Source organism: Marmota marmota, unplaced genomic scaffold, assembly GCF_001458135.2.
Source record: "Marmota marmota marmota unplaced genomic scaffold, marMar, whole genome shotgun sequence".
NCBI classification, from domain to species: domain Eukaryota; kingdom Metazoa; phylum Chordata; class Mammalia; order Rodentia; family Sciuridae; genus Marmota; species Marmota marmota.
This window is the reverse complement of record NW_025999961.1, coordinates 2,877,715-2,897,073: the sequence shown is the minus strand read 5'-3', so window position 1 is coordinate 2,897,073 and position 19,359 is coordinate 2,877,715. Positions and strand designations below refer to the sequence as shown.

Here is a 19,359-nt window from a genome sequence, read left to right as displayed (position 1 = left end):
ACTAGGATGGCAATTTGTAAATCAATGGATGTGTAACTGATGTGATTCTGCAATCTGTGTATGGGGTGAAGGTGGGAGTTCATAACCCACTTGAATCAAAGTGTCGAATATGATATGTCAAGAAATTTGTAATGTTTTGAACAACCCACAATAAAAAAAAAATGCTTAACAAAGCGCTAAGAAAAAAAAAATAAATTAATTAATTAATTAATTAAAAAAAAAAAAAGTAATTTTAAAAAAAGGAAGACAGTGAAGCCCAAGTTACAAAGTTAATACAAAAAATGTTTATTTTGGCTAATTATAAACATTACAAAACCAATTACAAAAAATACAAATCACATGTATCATGATTTTATTTATTTATATCTATTTATATCCTATCTCATCCTTAAGGCAGAAATGTGACATGTATTCTGAAAGTTTGCCATTTAGTTTTGCACACCAAGTTAAGCTTATAAGAGAGAAAATTGTATTTGGAAGTCATTTTTTCTACTGATAAGGAAATCATTTACAGATGCTTTCATCAAAAAAAGTATGGCATCAATAAAATATTAAACATTGTTAATTATTATTTCTCATTAATGGAACAACAATAAAAAGAATTTTACTAGGCTACTTTTTTAAAATTTATTTTTCAGTTTTCGGTGGACACAACATCTTTATTTTATTTTATATGGTGCTGAGGATCAGAACCCAGCGCCCTGTGCATGCCAGGCGAGCGCATTATCGCTTGAGTCACATTCCCAGTTCCTAGGCTACTTTTTACAGATATCTAACATGTACATTTAGAAAGGCTGCTACACCTGCCTACCAGTTGCCTCCTGTATATAGTCTCATGGGGGAGCTACTCTATGCTTTCAAGAGCCCCACGGCAGGTAGGCTGCAGAGCTGATTTCTTCCTCCCACTCCTGGAGGGGTCTCTGCTATCCCCCATATGCACAGTTTCTTCCCACCATTTCTTCCATTCCTAACCTCTGCTATTTCTGCCATTCCTTTTACTCTCAAATCTTCTTTCTTCTTGTGGTTTTCAGTTCCTCTCACGTATTCCCTGCTTAATGGATCTTACAAAAGCTAGCAAGGTGGCTTTTATGAATAGTATTCATCCATCAGGGCACCTTGGGTTTTGGTTTGTTTTGGTGTGGTCAACCCAATGGCCATGATGCACAGGCTCAAACTTTGGTTTGATGCTCTTCTCTGCAACGTAATTTTTTTTTTTTAAATTATAGGTTCAGAGTTGTTCCCAAAGATTCAGAATTGTTAGGATGGATGATGGGCAGGCAAGGACTTAGAGTAATTATATTGGAATAACAAAATAATTCCCGATCTGCTTAAAATTTTTGAAAAGTGTACAAGTCCGAATGAAAACAATTAATTATTTAAACACTTTCCCAATATTAATTGGTCCTAAAATATATGTTAAAAGTGTATAAAATATCAATCAAAAGCATAACAGGTATACATTATAAACTTAGCTCCATCTTTTTCTCACTGAATTGCATTTAAAAACAATCGCTTATTGCCTAGTGAACAAGAATAAAGGATTCTGGACATGGTGGTGCATGCTTGTAATACCAGCTACTGGGAAGGCTGAGAAAGGAGGGCCATAAGTTCAAAAGCCAGCCTCAGCAATTTAGCAAGCTCCTAAGCAACTTAGTGAAACCCTGTCTCAAAATAAACATGAAAAGGGCGAGGGGTGTTTCTCAATGGTTAAGCACCCCTGGGCTCAATTCCCAGCACCAAAATAAATAAATAAATAAATAGATAGATAGATAGATAAATAAATGGCAATTTAATTTTCTTAAAAAGTCCATTCATTAAAAATATAATTCAGTTAAAATCAGACTTGAGTTTATCATAATAATTAGCTAAGTGGCACTAAAAGGCACTAACAGAATTCTTAGAGAACATGAACCAGTAATGATACTTTTAACACTATTAAAAAATATACAAGTGAGGAAATATTTCTTCAAAAATACTGTAACATGATCTTTAAGAAATGCAGCTTTAGGGCTGGGGATATAGCTCAGTTGGTAGAGTGCTTGCCTTGCATGCACAAGGCCCTGGGTTCAATCCCCAGCACCACAATAAAGAAATGCAGCTGTAAAAGACAGTGAAGGATTCACTGGATGAATACAGTGGATTCGCTAATGATTCACTGGATGAATTAAAAATATTTCTGAAATAATGAGATAATAATTCTGGCTTGGTATTAAGATAAAACCTGATGGTACAAAGTTGTATAGTAACGGATTTATTTGGACAGTGTTTATATCTGGTCACCGAAGAAGAAACCTAAATGAAGTATCATCAATCTTAATCAAATGTATACAAAACTCCTTTGTCTAATGGCTCATTACCTACCACCTTGCATGGATTTTATAGCAAGGAATCAAACTCTACCCCATAAGAATTATAGAAATCCCAGGAGTCAAATTCTATCCTATAAAAATTAGAAAAATTCATAAATAAAGGCTGGAACAACAAAGTCACCATGTAAGGAAGCCTATTTCCCCACATTAGCATTACAATGGGGAACATTCTTAGGTTTAAAAAATATACTGTGATATTATATAATACTATGTCATGGGCACTATCATGGGTGTAATAATATCAGAGTATATACTGAAGAATAATAGTAATTTTGAAGATTGAATATGACTCCAGATCAATACCTTATTAAATTTGTGTCCTTTGATTTTTAGTACAGTGCTAAGTTCAATAAGTATTTGGTGAATGTGTGGCTAAGTGTTACCTATATGTCCAGATGCTAACTAAAAGCCAAAATAAGGGAAATATTTTTCACATTTTCCTCTTAATCAAAAGTTCACATTTAAAGGAATATAGGTGAATGGACTGATCAACCCTATATTTGTGTTATTAACATCTTGGAATAATTAAAATATAAGTATTTCAAATAGTCACATTTCTAAATACATAATCCCATCTGAATTTGTGAAATGTTTTTCAATTGAGACTTATTTTCTTTGTACCTCTAGTTAATCCATTCTTTGCTTGTCCATTCTACCTTCAGAATGTGGGAGATACCCAAACTGACCCTTTCTACCACACCTTCATTGCTCCAAATGCCTTTTCCTCTCACTTAGATTACCTCAGTAACTTTTGTTTACCCAGCAGTCTTCCATGTACCCTAAACACAGCAGGAGGAACTATCCTTCTAGTCAGAATGGCAGCTATTATGAAGACAAACAACAATAAGTGTTGGCAGGGATGTGGGGAAAAAGGTACACTCATACATTGCTGGTGGGACTGCAAATTGGTGCAGCCAATATGGAAAGCAGTAAGGAGATTTCTTGGAAAATTGTGAATGGAACCACCATTTAACCCAGCTATCCCTCTCCTCAATCTATACCCAAAGGACTTAAAAACAGCATACTGTTTTTCAGGGACACAGCCACATCAATGTTTATAGCAGCACAATTCACAATAGCTAAACTGTGCAACCAACCTAGATGCCCTTCAATAGATGAGTGGATTAAAAAAATGTGGCATATATACAATGGAATATTACTCAGCAATAAAAGAGAATAAAATCATGGCATTTATAGGTAAATGGATGGAGTTAGAGAAGATTATGCTAAGTGAAGTTAGCCAATCCCCAAAAACCAAATGCCAAATGTTTTCTCTGATATAAGGAGGCTGATTCAAAGTGGGGTAGGGAGAGAGAGCAGGGGAGGAATAGAGGAACTCTAGATAGGGCAGATGGGTGGGTGGGGGAAGGGAGGAGGCAAGAGGTTAGAAATAATGGTGGAATGTGATGGACATCATTATCCAAAGTACATGTATGAAGACAAGAATTGGTGTGAATATACTTTGTATACAACCAGAGATATGAAAAATCGTGCTCTATATGTGGAATAAGAATCAAAATGCATTCCGCTGTCATATATAAATAAAATAAATAAATAAAAAACAAACAAACAAACAAAAACACACAAAAAAACTATCCTCCCTTTCTCACTGAGGGTCAATCAGATAAGCCTCAAGCAATTTTGCCCCTGGCTATGAGCCTGACCTAACCTCCTACCAATTCCCTGCTTCTTAAATCTCCTCCAGACTGACTCTTCTCTAAGTATCTCAGGACCCTAGCACTCCCTGTTCTTCCTAGGAGGCTCTTCCTCATTATCTGCGTGTCTTGCTCACCCCACCTTTGTATTGAGAGTCCAGCTCAAAATTTTCTTCTCTAAGGCTGTCTTTCCCCCCATTATCCTACATAGCACTCCTTTCTCCTCCTCCTCCTCCTCCTTCTCCTCCTCCCCCTCCCCCTCCTCCTCCCCCTCCTCCCCCTCCCCCTCCTCCTCCCCCTCCTCTTTTCAAAGCACTTAACACCACCAGACATATTTATGTGATAGTTTATTCATTTTACTTCTCTCTCTCCCAGTAAGTTCTGGGAGGACAGGGATTTGTCATGAGCTTCTCTCTTTCTGAAACAAAACAAGTGTCTTGCTATACCTAGAGCATGCAAACCTCCTACTCACCTTGTTTCCCACCTTTATGGAAAAGAGCTCCCCAGATATTCACATGGTTCAACCCTCAGTCATTCACATCTCTTCTCAAATGCTATCTCCACAGACAAGCCTTGCCCTGACAGCTGTCAACATTCTCTATCTCCTCTATTTTTCCTTCACAGCACTTATCACACTTGTATATTCAATATTTATTTGTTCTTTATTTACTGTTTTCACTTGCAGGAATATAAATTCTTGTTTGCCATTGCATCCTCAGCATTCAAAATCGTTTTTCAATAAATATTTGTTAAATAAATGAATAAGTAAGTATGAGACAAATTTGAAATTTTTGTTATTATTATTTTGTACTGAGGATTGAGCTCAGGGGTACCCTAGCATTAAGCTAAATACCCAGCCCTTTTTAGTTTTTTGAGTCAGAGTCTTGCTAAGTTGCTGAGGTTGGCCTCAAACTTGCAATCCTCCTGTCTCAGCCTCCTGAGTTGCTGGGATTACAGGCAAATACCACACCCAGCTGAGATGTAATATATATTTATTATAAACACATAGATTCTCAAGATGAATACCCATTAGAGATTCATTTTATTTTGATCAAAAAATGTTAGAATAACTTTTAATCAACAGATACCATTAAAACATTTGAAAAATAAAATAATACAAATATTATATCATATGCCATAGAAAATATATTTTTACTATTATATTCTATATAGTATGTTTTCTATAGTATAAACATTTTCTATAGTATAGAAAAATGATGCTCATCATATGACCTTTGGTCCCCCTAGTCCAGAAAAGCCACAAAGTACATGGAATTTGTCTCCATCTTTCTTCCTCTCCAAGAACATATCCTGCCTTCTACTCACCCCACTTCCCTTAAGAATCTTCTTCTCCATCATCAAATGGTTGAATCTCTTTTTGTAGTAACAACTAACCAATATTTGTCAATGACCAGAAAATTTGTCTCATTGATACTTCTCCTAACATATAGTCATTGAACCACTTTTACTAGAAAATGCCATGGATTCATTATAAGATTTTTTTTAAATGCAATTATTAGCCTTAAGGAAAAAGGTATTAACTCAAGAAAATGTATTGCCATGACCTACCTGGTGCATAGAATAGCTAGACTAATAACCCCTAAAGAATAAAGTAGAGGGAAGAAAGTATAACTGCACCCAGAGGTGAATTTACTGTAAAATTTAGGTTTCAAGACTCCTCATTTGCATGAGGCTCCTTGGGAAAGACCCACATTATGTTTTTCTGCATTATTTTTCTTAAGGTGATTGTTGTATTATGGCCATTTTTATGAATGTGTATTAATTGTACATAATAACAGGTTCCAGCACATTATTTCAATAAATGTATATAGGATACACTAATCAAATCAGGGCAATTAATTCCCTTTCATCATTTCTTTATGTTTGGAGACTCTGAGCTACTCTCTTTTAGGTCTTCATAAAATATATAATAGGTTATTGTGAACTATAGTCATTTTACCATGCTGTGGAACATGGGAACTTTTTCCTTCTTTTTCTCTGTTGGGATTCATTATCCAACATCCTTTAGAGATTCTTCCCTGACCATCTACATCAAACTACAAAAATGTTTCAAGACATCCCTGAAAAATGATCTGAGTGAGAAGAAACTTTTAGGAAGAGGGAATAGAGATGGGTGGGATAGTAAAGACAGCAGATTTCCTGAACTAAAAGAAGGCCAACATTAAGGTGGCCCTCACCAGAGGGATAGGAAAGACATCAGATCATGGAAGGGCTGAAAAGCAATGTTAAAGATTCAGGACTTACGTAAGTGGTTTTAAGCTTGTGCTTTTAAAAGATAATTCTAGTGCTAGTGTGGAAAACAAATACATTTTAGGTCTAATTCTAAATTTGATTATCTATGTGAAATGCCTTTAAAGATTAATGGAGAGTGAATATAAGGATCTATGACAGAATATATTATTTTGAATTTTTATTTATTTTCTGCTCAAAAGAATATATTTTCTTTATTTTTAAAAAGTGGGATTACTGGGCTGGGGTTGTGGCTCACTGGTAGAGCGCTTGCCTAGGATGTGTGAGGCACTGGGTTCGATCCTCAGCACCATATAAAAATGAAATAAAGATATTATGTCCACCACCTACAACTAAAAGCTAAATATTTTTAAAATGGGGTTATTTCCATCTTTTCTACTTTTCAAAATCTCTATGAATACAAAGCAAATTTTATAATGATTAATTTTTTCCTTGCACCCCCCTCTGGAAGCCAAATTTTATCATTAGTTGTTCTTTTAAATTTATTCCAAATACACACAAAGAAAACAGCAAACTAAAATATGGAGAAATCAAAGATATACATATTAAAACTGTAATAATGGGCAGGGGATGTAACTCAGTGGTACTGTGCTTGCTTGCCAAGCATGAGGTCCTACGTTCCATTCCCATGGCAAACAAACAAAAGACTGTAATAAACTTCCCTTTAACATTTATCAAACTAACAAAATATTAATGACACTCAAAATTGATAAATTTGAAATGGATTAGTGGTATTGTACATTTGGAGAACAAAATGGTACCAGGTAACAAGAGTTTTCTGAGTGTTTATATTCTTTGACCCAATTAACTTACTTTTGAAAAATTTTCAAAGACACAAGAAGAAAAAGGGTTTTAAAAAACAGTTTTGTGGGGCTGGGATTGTGGCTCAGCACTTGCCTAGCAAGTGTGAGGCCCTGGGTTCAGTCCTCAGCATCACATAAAAATAAATAAATAAAGGTATTGTGTCCAACTACAACTAAAAAATAAAATATATATATATAAAAAAAAACATTTGTAGAGGTGCTAGCTAAAACAGTGACAATTGATAGTAATTGTTGACATCCTAAGTCAATGAGGCACACATGGTAATGGTTGTTAGAATATAATGTTTGTTGTGAGAGGTCCTAAGACTTGATATATATTTCTGGCCCTGGAGGCTTCAGAGTGAAATGCCTTCCTCAGGCAGTCTAGAATCTGCGTGAAGGTTCTAGCACCTGGGAAAATGAACTGATGGGAATATGAATTGTCTCACAAGCTAAGGGTTGAATTACGTTTCCTTTCTTGTTAGAATATTGTAAGGTTGTGACATTGTAATAAAATTTTAATGGGTAGACTTTTGTAAAACTACTTTGAGGAGGACAGATGATAAGTAAATCAGATTACCTACCATGACATACTTCAGAAGCTGTGGAGCAGACAACCTGAGGATGGGTATCTATTTCATAATTCTTTATATTCTTATACTTTAAAATGCAATTCTAGTGCTGGGGTTGTGGCTCACAGGTAGAGCCCTTGCCTAGCATGGGCAAGGCTCTGGGATCAATCCCCAACACCACATAAAAATAAATGAAGACATTTTTTAAAAAAAGTGGAATAATCTTAAAAAAAAATACAATGCAATTCTATAATTAAATGATAAGGTTTTAAAAATATACAAATTGGGGCACTTTATATAAACATGTCCAACATACCCCATAAGAAAAATGAAAAGGCAGATAAGTTGGATAAACTATGTTTATATTTGTTATTATAAGTTTAATATTCATAATATACAGAGTTCTAATAAGTAAGAGGTAGCTGACTACCCCAATAAAAATACATAACAACATGAACAATGTCAGAAGATGAAATGAAAATGGACAATAAGAAAAGATTTTCAACTTAATAATAAAGGAAAGGCATTGAAAAGAAAAGGAAGGAAGGGAAGGAGGAAAAGAGGAAGGGAGGAAGAAAAGTCTTTTGGCTTGTCAGAGATGCAAAGGAGTCATAAGAGTGATGTGTACTAGAAAAGAATATTCTCTTGTACTTTGTGGAATTGTAAACTGATAGCACGTTTCTGGAGTGCAGTTTGAAAATATGTACAAAAATTTTAAACAGACATGTTTTTTTGTTTTGATCCAGCAATTCTGCTTCTAGAAATGTATTCTTAGGAGATAACCCTACAAGTAAGTACTGAAAGATATATATACAAGGGCATTCTATATAATACTACTTACATGGAAACCATCTATCCTTTAACAGGGCTGAGTTAAATAACTTACTGTCCAACTACACTACCTAGTTGTGTAAAAATAATGTAGCTCTATATTTAATGACATCAGATGTAAACAACCTATTATTTCACTAGAAATCAGTATACAAAACTGTGGATATAGAATTATCCAGTTATATAAAATCATATACATGTAAGCACTATAAAATGGCTAGAAAATTGACAAAATTTTAGCACTGGTTATCTTTGAGCCATGACTGCAAGAGATTTTTTCTTTCTCTCTTTTGCCTTTGTATATTGTTTTCATTTTTAAAGCAATGATGAGATACTATAATTAAAATTTTTTTAATTTTTAATTTTCGGGCTGGGGATGTGGCTCAAGCGGTAGCGGGCTCGGCGGGCATGCGCACCCCGCTGGGTTCATCCTCAGCACCACATACAAATAAAATAAAGACGTTGTGTCCACCGAAAACCGAAAAAATAAATATTAAAAAATTCTCTCTCTCTCTCTCTCTCTCTTTAAAAAAATTTTAATTCTCTTTTGAAAAATATATTTAGGTTATTTTTCATAATCTTTGCAGCTACTACTTTATACCTAGTATTCATTTTAATCCACTAAACTTGTATTGTCAATTATGCAAAAAGTAAAAATAAAACCCGTTTTTGATAGTCTGAATACGATAATGCTAATTTAATCCTAAATTTCTAGAATTTTTCCTCCTTCTCTCATTATTTACATTTTAAACGCCACGAGTATGAGCCAACTCTTTAGATGGGAAAATCGTCTCCTCTGTACTGTAATATTACAGCCCTCTTCCCTCCTTGCCCTAACACGCACACGCAACCGCGCACACCATCACTCGCAGAGCCGCCCGCAGCCAGGGCGCCCCCGGGTTGAGCTCATCCCGGACCACAAGGACCGCCAGTGGACTGTTCCATTTTCCCAGAGCGGCGGGAGGGTGATTTTTAGAAATAGAGCCTACTTAGCCCCATATTCAGTAAAAGACCTCACTATCCCGAATGTAAATAGTGTGCATTGATATAAGTGAGTCTGAGGTGAAACTTTGAAGTCGAGATTCTCTTCTCCTTATTCATAAAAGAGCTCGCTGGGAAGAGTGGATTAATCCGAGGCTTCCCGCTCAGGTAAAGAGGCGACACAGGTTTCCCCGGCTTTTTTCATAATAAGGTAACTCTCCAAAAACACCGAGACCCTATCAATGTGTCTCCTTCCAGATGTACAAGCAGTCATTCCGTCCCTCTGTGTGAATTCTCCAACGCTGTAACAGGTCACGGAAAAGCTGAATGCTTACCTCGAACCTCAGGGGGCCAGAAGGTCAGGGCCCGCGGGCACGGGGCCCCTGGAATGTTATAAAATCTGCTCTGAAGCTCTGTATCCCAGGTATTTTATAGACTCCTGACAGGTGGCTGTGGACAGTAGTAGGAGGAAGATCTTGCGCCTTGGATTTACCCCAACAGCCCTGACCTCGTCAGTGTATTACCAGGTTAGAGTACTCATTAAGTATAATTTGATTTTTATAAATTTTAATGTTTAAAGAGGAAAAAAAAAATCCACGTGCCCACACTTTTGGCCACTGTACTTGAAGCCGAGGCCAAAGAGAAAATCTCTAGAGGATTTTTATAAGGAACAAGAAGAAATGTAGGTTCATCAGGGAGGAAAGGATTCTAAGCACCTGTGTGCCTGGAACTCTACATTCCTTGTCTGATTAACTTTTCATTGAAAAACCTAACGAAATCTCATTTCAGGAGATTAACTTGCTCAAAAATACAGAAGTTGAGAAGGGGTGTGAGCCCAAATGTTACTCCTAAGTCCATGCTTTTTATATAGTACCATGTTGACTTGAAGAACCTTAGGATTTACTTCTCTCTCATTTTCAATTGAAATAATTTAACCAAAAAGAATAACTTGAAACGATTATTAGTTTGAGGTAGAACCAAAATGAAAATATAGACACTGGGATTCAGGCTGTTTTCTTACTCTAATTAATTTTTTTTTTTCCAATGCAGAATTGAAGATGTGAAAAGTATTGTTTAAATTCTTTCTTTAAACCAACTAAGGTCTTAAGAATATTAGTAATATTTTTTTCGAGAATATATGATAAATAATAAACCAATAGTGCTATACGGTATATATACTATTTTTGTGAAACTTTGGGTTTAAGTAGTTATGAGGCTTTAGTTTCATATGATGGTGAATTGTTAGGACTTACCCATCCTATTTTTGTCTTTCCTATAAATTCTCTATGACTTGGGCCAGTCATTTTTAAGCAGTTTATTCATCAGTGAAACAGATGCCAACTTACAACAAATTAGTCACAGCATATTAGTTTCTTAGTAAAGCCAAGGATATTTGTTGGTTTTTCATTTCAGTAACATGGAAAGTTTCAGAAAAATCTGAAAAGTTAACTGGTAATTTTAATGTTTTTTTAGAAGAGGGAAGGAAGTTTAAGAGGGAAAATGTGTTTTGTGTTTTAATTTAGTGGTATCTAAGGAATTTTAAAAATATTGCTTGTCATTGAATAAAATCAGTCCTTTGGGGTAGATGGCATTTTAAAAATGCACACATTGAGCTATTTTTGGGTAATTTGCTTAATATGAGAGTCAGAATTCAAACTTACCACCAACAACCATTTATTTAGTTGATTATATGCCAGTCATTGTATTAAAACTTTATAGGTATTATCCCCTTTAATTCTTACTTTTGGCCACATGAATTAACCACAACTATAATTTCTAATTTCAGATGAAGGAACTGGCATTTCGAGAGCTAAGTAACTTGCAGGAATAGGAACTGCAACATCCAGATTCTTAACAAACACCACTTCCCAGTATGTCTGAATAATCAAAAAGGAAACATTTTCAGGTCTTCCTTTCAGCACTCTCATCTAACACTACCACATGTCCTAATCCTTAGTAAAAGCAATGTGTCTAATCCAAAGTACTGGTTCTGGAGTAGGCAACCTATATAAAGAGGAAAGTTCCAGACAAATATCTGCATAAGGACCATTCCCAGATATGACAATCTTTTTAGATTTGCTCTGTTTTTAATAGTGCCTGAAGTGGCATCTTTAACTTTAGCCTTTGTAATCAAATATTAGTTTAATTGAGAATGACTGAGCTATATAATAAACTGTATGATAAAAATAGCTGACATGTGTATTTATAAATAAGCAAAATACAAATACAGTTTGATTATGATTTTTATGTTATCCCTAATTCTCACTCTGGAAAGGGTGAAATTTTTTACAAAGGTGGTTAAGAGCGATGGTATTATTTTCTTTGAACAGATGATTTTCCATGGTCTGGTGTGGGGAGGGGGGGAGAAAGAGACTGGCTCATGCCAATCTATGTTTCATTCCAGTCTGTATTGGTTTCTCTCTCTTTCTTTCTTGCAGTACTGAGGATAGAACCCAGGGGGTTCTCTACCACTGAGCTAAATCCCAACCTTTGTTAAAATTTTGTTTTGTTTTTTGTTTTTGAGACTGGTTCTAAGTTGACCAGGCTGGCCCTGGACTTACAATCCTCTTGCTTTTTAGCCTCTGGAATCAGTAGAATTACAGACTTGTGCCTCTGCCCCCTGTTGTGTTGGTTTCTTATATCAGGGTAATAAACTAATAGAAATAAATTTAAATTCTACTGTAATTGGTCAGAGTTCATTTATCAATCAAGTTGTAGCAGAAGAGAGAGAGTGACAGATTAGGGAAAAGGACACAGACTATTTCACTCCTTAGAGGCCAAACTCAGGTAATAGTGTTAAAAGGAGATGGGGCTGATTAGTTACTTGGGTTGAGCACCAGGCTACAGAGAATGGAAGAAGAAAGAATTAATAGGGTGGAGAAAAGGTGAGTGCTGCCTTTGTTACAATATGGTCTATATAGCTAGTTTTCCTCTTTTTCTTCAAATGTTTGCAACCTTTCTATTTTGCTTTCTCCACAAAATATTTTTTTAAATGAAAACTTGTAATTTTTTGCCTGCATCTTGCGTGGGCGATGGAAATAGGGTTCCCCTAGGTGGAATGGGCTGCCTAAAAAATAAAAGCTAGGAAAAAAGAACGATGAAAAAACCACAGGACTCAGAAAGTAGTTTCAAAATCCAGGACAGTATGGGTAAACCGATCAGACATGGATAGAGCTTCTAGACTATGGCAAAATCGAGCTTGCGCTTGCTTTATTTATATTGGGAAACATCAAAGGCTTTCCATAGAATGTTCTTCACCAAAAATGATTAAAGGTGGGCTGTCCAGTTCCCAACTGGCTATACCCATCTCTGGAGCTACTACAAGGGATCTTCTTAGCAGAGCAGAGATAAAGGTCACACACATTGGGCAATCTATTGCCTTGGGAGAGACATGGATAGTTAGAAATGCCAAACCTAAATCTCCCTGGCTACCATACTGAGAGAAGATCCTCATGTAATTCACTCATGGCTTTCTGCAGTAATTTTTCCTTTTTATCAATTTAATTTATATCATAGAAAAGTTAGAAAATACAGAGGTGAAAAAGAAGAAAATAAAAATAACTAAATGTACTATTACTAAGAGTAACTCCTTTTACCTTGGGATATTTACTCTTTTAACACAAGTGGTGGCTGATTAGGTGCTAAGACTCCTAATTATCATCCCAAGCCCTATCAATTAGATTTAATTTTATCAATTTAGGTTTAGATCTAAATTTTCAAGGTTGTGTTTATGAAATTATATGCTTCACATAGAAATGAAGTTTCAAACTGCTAATAGCAAAGACTACACATGAAAATAACATTTTAGGGTATACAATTTGCTTCTAGGTAAAAAATTGACCTATTACTGTTATATTGTATTTCTTCTCCCATAAAATCCTAACACTTCATATTAAAAAAAAAAAAAAAATCTTACTGGGCTGGGGATGTAGCTCAGTGGCAGAGCACTTACTTAATCTGCTTGAGGCCCTGCTTCAATCCCTGGCACTAACAACAACAACAACAACAAAAACCCTGAATAAATTGCTTAAATTCACACAAGTGCCTTTAAAAAAAAAAACAAAAAAAAACCTTTATTTCATTCATTTATATACGGTGCATGAGGATTGAACCCAGGGCCCCAAGCATGCTAGGGGAGCACTCTACCGCTGAGCCACAATCCCAGCCCTTACAAGTGCCTTTTTAAAGTTAAAGATTTATCATTCTGTGAAGAGAGGAAGATAGCTGTTGCAGCCATCTTGCTGACCTCTCCACATGGAACTGGGTGTGGAAGATTCAGAATCAAACCTCTTCTCCTTCCCTGCTCCTATGAGATTTCTTTTTTATATTCACTTTTTGTTTTTGTTTTTGGCTTCGTGATGAACCTTATCATCAAACATGATTGCTAGCAGTATTACCAAAAAACAAACAAACAAAAACAGATCCATGCTCGTATAAACTCCCATGTATTCATTGGGGATGTCAACCCTCTTGTGGTCAAGAAGTCTGATGTAGAGGCAATCTTCTCCAAATGGGTTGCTCGGTTCATAAGGCTTTGCCTTCGTCCAGTATGTAAATGAGAGAAACACCCTGGCTGCTGTAACAGGAGAGGATGGCAGATGATTGCTGTCCAGGTTTTAGATACCATTCTGGCTGCAGAGCCAAAAGTGAACAGAGGAAAAGCAGGAATGAAACAATCTACAGTGGATATGTATGACTCCTCTTTTGACATGGAGTATGATTTTCAATGGGATTATTATGATGGGATGTAGAGTTACCCAGCATGCACTGTTCCTCCTCCTCCTTTATTGCTAGGGCTGTAGTGCCTTCTAAATGCCAGCGTGTGTGAAGAAACATGCTGTGCCAAAGTGGCTTCAATTTTAAGAGTGGACAGCAGGGATCTTCTTCCAAGTCTGGAAAGTTGAAAGGAGATGACCTTCAGGCCATTAAGAAGGAGATGACCCAGATAAAACAAAATGTGGATTTTCCACTGGAAAGCCTGGAGAAAAAATTGAAAAAGAACAGAGCAAACAAGCAGTAGAGATTAAGAACGCTAAGTCAGAAGAGGAGCATAGCAGCAGCTCCCTGAAAAAAGATGAGCCTGTGTTTTTTGCTGAAACCACAAGCATAGTTAAGGGAACAGATACTTTGAAAAAAAAAAAAAAAGTAAAATATATTAAGAGTATATTAATAGAGTCATGATTCACTTAATGACAGAGATATGTTGTGATAAACACTTCATTAGACAGTCTTAGTATACTTACACGAAGCTAGCCAGATATTATAGCCTTTAGGCTGTATGGTAGTAGAGCCTATTGCTACTAGACTACAAATCAATACAGCATGTTACTATACTGAATACTGTGGAAAGTTATAACACACCAGTAAATGTTATATCTAAGCATATCTAAACAAAAAAGGTGCTGTAAAATTACTAGGCAATAGGAATTTTTCAGCTCTGTTATGATCTTATGAAACCACTGATACGTACGTGGTCCATCATTGATCAAAACAACATTTTATGCAGTGCATGACTCATGAATGTAATATATATATGTATATATATTTATATATATGTATATATGTATAGTTATATATATGTTTATTACATATATATGTTTATTTCCTACACAACTACTAAGAAACAAATGAAGAAACTCTGTTGATCTAATCACTTAATTTAAAGGTCTGCTTTTCTTATATCACTACAACAGAATTTTCATTTGAAGTTTAGATTATATTGATCATTAATCCAAGAAATACTGGATTCATTGATCTATAATTGTGAATATTGAAACATTTTATCCATATTTTCACTTTAAAAATGTTCCCACTTTTGGAGCTATGAAATTCTTATTTATTCAAAATTTGGTGTAAATTCCTTGTTTTCTTTTAGATTTGAACTATTTTTTTTACTGTAATTCTTTAAAGTATATGGGATTTGGTAGATGACAAGTGAGACACTAAAGAAATTTTTCCCAAATGTCCAGTTTTTACAGTATTATTTATTGAATAATTTTCCATCCCACTGTTTTTGTTTCCCAAGATAATTTACGTGGAATGGGTATTGATAAATACCTATTGGGCATCTGTTGAGATCATCCTGTTTTCTAACTGATTCATATAATGTATATTCATGGGTTCACATCTTTTCAGTGCTAAGAACATCAATTATTAGGGTAGATTCTTTAAATTATTATTGACAGAGTATTTAGTTTCCATTTAAGAATTTTTTTGGTTATATTTTTAGTCTCAGGATTCTGTTAGTCTACTAAAATGAGCTAGATAATTTTAATCACTTTTAAGTTCTGATTAGTTTATAAAATCTAGAAATTTCTCATTCTATAAAACTTCAATGAAATGATCTGTCTAGACTCAGCGATATTTCAGAGAAATTCTTTAGTTATTTAAAAAGTGTGTATATTTTGGTTGTTTGGTCTTGGTCAACTATATAATGTTTGGATACATAAAGAACTTATGAGAAGAAAATTACTTTTAAGCCCACTTGCCAGAGATAACATTTTGGTGTAGTTCTTTCTAACCAATTTTAGTGACAAAATTGGTATTACAGTATATTACTTCTTTTTGATTTTTTTATACCATGTTATGTGCTTATTCTCCTATAATTTAATATTTTAAAATATGATATTTTTATAAAACATTCAATTGGTAAACATTTAACTTTTTTATTTCTGATATAAGTAGTACATTATTTTCCTATGAGTTCCTCCAAAATACTTTTTGAAAAGTCAGTTCATATCTTGAGTTCTATTAATTTACCCTAATAACCTGTAATTTTAAATGATTAATCTTATTTTTACATTAAACAACTTAGAACTTCAACTGCAATTTATTTCAGTGAACAATAACAACCAATGCCCAAGTTAGTATTTTTGAGGACCAAGATTAAGTGGACAGCTTCTATAGATATTGACAAGACAAAACAAACCCTGGGAAGGTAATTTGGTGGTAGAGTCCTGGCTTGACATTCTTGAGGCCCTAGGTTCAATCCCCAGCACCACACAAATACACATACAAAAAGACTTGATGACTGATTGAATTGGTGGTGGATAGATGGCATGATAGATTAAAGAAGACTTCTAGGTTTTTGGCTTGAACGAAACTGGATTTTACAAAAAACCATTTCCCACTATCATTTGTTAAATAATCTATTCCTGTTCTTTGGCTATGACACTTTGTAGTTTCTTCCAACTGTTAGTAAATCAGTGTGACAGTTATGTTACAATTATTTTAGCTTTACAATGTGTTTTAATAGTTGGAGAGACAAATCCTCTCTACCCATAATTCTTATTTTGAAAAATCTTTTGTCTATTTTCACCTGTTATTCAATATTAATATAGAATCATTTAAAAAAAATAAATTAATCTGAGAACAGTTTTCTTCTCTTTTTTTTTTTTTTTTTAGCTCTCAGTATGAAGTTTTATACATTTCTTTATATAGATTCCACACATTTCTTGTTAGGATTATTCTAAGTATTTTGTTACTGTTGTTATTGTGCTATTTTAACTGCATTGGATTTAGTTTATTTTATTGATGTAAGATGTCTAGATTGTGGAAACGTTGAAGAATGCTACACTGATGATACTTTAGATCTAAAACTTTTGGGCAAGGACCCAAAATTGTTTAAGCCCAAATATAGCATGATTATATTTTCTGTTTGATGTTGCAAGCAAGATATGTTCATATACTGAACTTGAGACTGCAGAGAAAAAAGTAAAGAGAACTGATGAGTTTGTGAAAGAACTATAGTTATTAATATTTAAACCAGAACGTGGGTAGTGGGTAGTTGTTACTTGGCATGTGCATTCATGTCCAATGCCAGCACTGCCCAGTGCTAACTGCAATCACAGAATTTAAAGAACTGCTGAGCTATTTGGTAGAAATAAAATCCAAATTTCAAAAGAAATTTACAAATTTTCATTAGCATGAATTATACTTTAAGTTTTTGCAGCTGACTTTAGAGTGATGTGTTTGAATTTTCTAAGCATCTGCCTTGTCAATGTGACTCTACTTCAAGAGCAACTGATTGAGCTAAAAGCAAACTATGCTCAACAAAAACCCATAGTATCCCTGAAATTTTTAAGATGAATATACATAACACACATTACTATTCTGAAATGTCTGGGTCTTTGGCCAAATTCTTGCAATATTTTAGTCTACCAACTCTTTTAATATATATTCTCTTTTTTGAACTATGGAAATCAAATCTAAGAGCCACTTTCAGTAATGTAAACCTGGATTGATAATTAAGATGGGTTCTGTCTATACATAGTCCCGGTTTTGTTTTATTTTAAAACAGCTTTATTGAAACATAATTCACATACTGTACAATTTACTCATTAAAGGTATACAAGTCACTGGTTTTTAGTATAACAACCATCAACAGTCAATTTTAGAACATTTTCATTTAGAGTGCATACACCTCTGCTTTAAGCAACCACTAATCTACTTTTGCCTGTATAGAATTCCCTTTCCATTTATACAGATCTCTTCTACCAGTTCATATGAATGCAATCATAGAATATATGATTTTTATGACTGGCTTCTTCCACTTTTCTTTCAGATTCATTCATGTTGCAGCATGTATCAGTACTTAATTGTTTTCTTGTGGTCAAACAATATACCATGATATGTATATATCACATTTTAATTTATGTATTTGTCTGTTGATAAACATTTGGGTTGGGCTGGGGATGTGGCTCAAGCGGTAGCGTGCTGGCCTGGCATGCGTGTGGCCCGGGTTCGATCCTCAGCACCACATACAAACAAAGATGTTGTGTCTACCGAAAACTAAAAAAAAAATATTAAAAAAAAAATTCTCTCTCTCCTCTCTCACTCTCTCTTAAAAAAAAAAAAACAAAACATTTGGGTTGTTTTCATCTTCTGGTGATTCTGAATACTGCAATAATCATTTGTGCACAAATTTCTGTGTGAACATATTTTTATTTCTCTTGAATGTATACCTAGAACTTCTGGGTCACGTGGGAACTAGATGTTTAATGATTTGAGGAACTGCCAGGCTGTTTTCCAAAGTAGCAATATAATTTTCCATTCCTATCAACAGTATATGAGAGCTCCAATTTCTCTTCTTCTTTGCCAATATGTGTTATCTGACTTTTAATTTTGGCTATTGTAGTGGGTATGAAGTGGTAGTCCCTTGTGGTTTTGATTTCCATTTCCCTTGTGACAATGATGTTAAACATCTTTTCATGTGTTTATTGGCCATTTGTGTTTCTTCTTTGGAAAATGTCTACTCATTATTCTTAGTCCATTTTTTAAAAGTTGGGCCATTTGTTAGTTATTGAGTTTAAAAATTCATTACAGTAGATGCAGATCTCATATCAGTTATGTGATTTGCAGGTATTTTTCTTATTCCTTAGGTTTTTTTCACTTTCACTTTTCTCTTCATGGTATCTCTTGAAGCACAAATGTTTTAACTTTTGATGAAGTCCAGTTTGTAGGTTGATTTTCTTTTAGAAGCTGGTGCTTTTGTTTTCACATCTAAGAATCTTTCACTAGCTACTCAGGGGGATTGCAAGTTCAAGGCTAGCCTGGGCAACTCAAGAAGACCCTGTCTCAAAATAAAGTAAAAACAATTAAAAGGCTGGGGGTGTAACTTAGTAGTAGAATACTGTTGGATTCAATCCCCAGCACGGTGGGGGGGAGGGGGAGGAAAAAGGAAAAGAAAGAATCCTTTACTAAATTCAAGGACTTAACTCCATGATGATTCCCCCCCCCAAGGGGGGGGTTGGGGATGGGTGGCAGAGTAGTTTAGTACTGGGGGGAATTGAACCCAGGGGTGCTTTACCATGAGCTGCATCCCCAGTCCTTTTTTTTTTTTTTTTCCTGAGGTAGGGTCCTCGCTAAATCGATGAGG

General features: G+C 34.9%; 1 pseudogene; it reads left to right on the top strand.

The window, feature by feature from the left end:
• The first annotated feature begins 9,262 nt into the window (after window positions 1–9,262).
• Window positions 9,263–14,725, top strand: LOC107151159 (annotated as a pseudogene).
• The last annotated feature ends 4,634 nt before the right edge of the window (window positions 14,726–19,359 follow it).